We start from the raw sequence: 2660 nt of genomic DNA, 5'->3' as shown, positions 1-2660 counted from the left end.
CCTGAAACATCAGCTTTCCTGCTCCTCTGATGCTGCTTGGCCTGCTGTGTTCATTCAGCTCTACACCTTGTTATCTTACATCCATTGACTCCATCTACAATACTCACTGCCTTGAGAAGGCTGCCAACATCATCAAAGATCCCTCCCACCCTGTTTATAATCTTTTCCAACCTCTTCCATCACACAGAAGATACAAAAGCTTAAACAGATGGACCAACAGATTCAAGAACAGTTTCTTCCCGTTGTTATTAGACTTCTGAATGACCCTCTCAAATTTCAAATTTAATGTTAATCTCGCTCTTGGTGCACTTTCTCTGCAGCCGTAACGTTGTATTCCTCGCTCTGTTCTATTACCCTAATGCACTTTGTACGGTATGATCTGCCTGTACGGCACACAAAACAAAACTTTTCACTGTATCTAGGAACACGTGACAATAATAAATAATCCAATCAAAACATGGAGTCTAATGAGACCATGAATCCATTGTTGATTGTCAGAAAAACCCATCTGGTTCACTAATGTCCTTTAGGGAAGGAAACTGCCATCCTTACCCGGTCTGGGCCTACATGTGACTCCAGAGTCACAGCAATGTGGTTGACTCTTAATTGCCCTCTGGGCAATTAGGGATGGGCAATAAAAGCTGACCTAGCCAGAGACACCCTCATCCCGTGACTGAATAAACAAAAACAAACCTTTGCCATTACAAACAGGAATGAGAGACTGATGATTGTGGAAAACACCATCACAACCAGACAAAATCACCACCAAGTGATTCAGCAAATTACTTGTCTTTACAGTGAGTCATAGACTCATTTGTTATTGTAAATAGTTGAATTATCTTTTAGAAAGGAGAGGGGGATTCTTTTATGTGTAGCCGGTCTTTAACAGAGCTCACAGTGTGATATACAACGGTTTGACCCTACCTGACAGGGTTGTTCGCGCAAGAAATCAGTAGGTTTGTTTGCTTCAAACTTCATCATAGAATCCCTGCAGCAAGCCATTCAGCCCATCAAGTCCACACCAATCCTCTGAAGAGCATCCAACCCAGGCCCTATACCTGTAACCCTGCAATTCCCATGGCTAATCCACCCAGCCTGTACGCTATGGGCAATTTAGCACAGCCAATCCAGATAGAATCATACAGTGCAGAAACAGACCCTTTGATCCAACTCATCCATGCTGGCCAAATATCCTAAATTAATCTAGGCTCATATTCCCTCTAAACCCTTCCTATTCATATATACCCATCCAGGGGACCCACACAGAGAATATGCAAACCCCTCCTACAGATAGTCGCCCAAGGGTGGAATCGAACCTGTATCCCTGGTGCTGTGAGGCAGCAGTGCTAACCACTGAGCCACTAAATTTATAACTTACTTGACTGTTTCTGCAAAGTCAACCCATCCCCCGCGAGAGACTACCCATACCAACATAATCAGGAATGTGATTGCAAGGAGACCAGGGGGTGGCAGAAGTTATACTATAACTCATAGTGGAGGAGAAGGGACCTGGAGGGGCGGAGTGGCCTCTTTCGTCTCCCTGGAGTCGAGTTGGGGGCTAATTTCTGCCTCATTGCCTCCTTGCATCTGGTTCGTAAGCACATTAAAATAAATTCCACCCATCTCCTCCCAGTCTCAGGGAATTGTAAATGCAGACCTTTTGCAAAGTGTCATTGAAATATGATCTCTTGCGGCCTCCGTACAGAAGCCTTGTGTGTGTTACAACTTTATATTTCGCATTTTCTCTCTGTAATCCGAACCAGCCCTAGACGTTTCCCGGAAGAATTCAGAGAGAGAGACAGCCGCCAAAAACACACACACACACACACAAGGGGCGGGGGGAAATACACCACCGACTGGAGCCAGAGAGAGGAAGCAGGACAGGGGTCTGAGGCGAGAGAGAAGAATAAACTCCCCCCACCCCCTTCTCAAATGTTTGCTCGTTTGCAAAAGTGTGTGTCAAAGATCTCAAAGGGGATTCCCAGTGGCTGGCGAGGTGACAACTGGTCATCTCTCTCTCCCCGCAAGTTTTATTTTTGTGCGTTTTTGTTTTGGTGGGGTGAGACTTCTTTGGGTTCCTCCTCCTTTCAAAACTAACCCCCCCCCCCCAACCTACCTCGAGTTGGAAGCGAATGAAACCGAAATACCGAGCTCGCAGCGTTGTATCTGAAACCGACGAGATCAGCCGCGGCGGTGTCTCAGAACCGACAAGACCATTTTTTATTTGCGGTTCTGCGTCTGAAACCGACACCGGCGACGCGATCTGACCGTAGGAACTGGGCAAAGCCGCACCTAAAGTCGACAGGAGACGCTTGCAACATTGTTTCGGAAATCGACAGGGAGGAAAGCGTGCAACATTGTATCTGAAATGGACACTGGAAAGTTGCAACATTGTATCTGAAGTGGACAGTGGAAAGTTGCAACATTGTATCTGAAATGGACACTGGAAAGTTGCAACATTGTATCTGAAATGGACAAGTGACAACGGCAACACTGTATCTTCAGCAGGAATCTGCAACGCTTGAAATCGAGAGGATACCACCCCTCCCCACCCCCAGCCACTACCACGGTGAAACTCAGCAGAAATCCCCTAACCTTGGAGGTTGAAATTGACAAGGAATCCTCCCACGCCTCGCCGAACCTCCCTCCCTATCTCCCTC

Source organism: Rhincodon typus, chromosome 43, assembly GCF_021869965.1.
Source record: "Rhincodon typus isolate 14 chromosome 43, sRhiTyp1.1, whole genome shotgun sequence".
NCBI classification, from domain to species: domain Eukaryota; kingdom Metazoa; phylum Chordata; class Chondrichthyes; order Orectolobiformes; family Rhincodontidae; genus Rhincodon; species Rhincodon typus.
Note: the sequence above shows the minus strand (reverse complement) of the source record.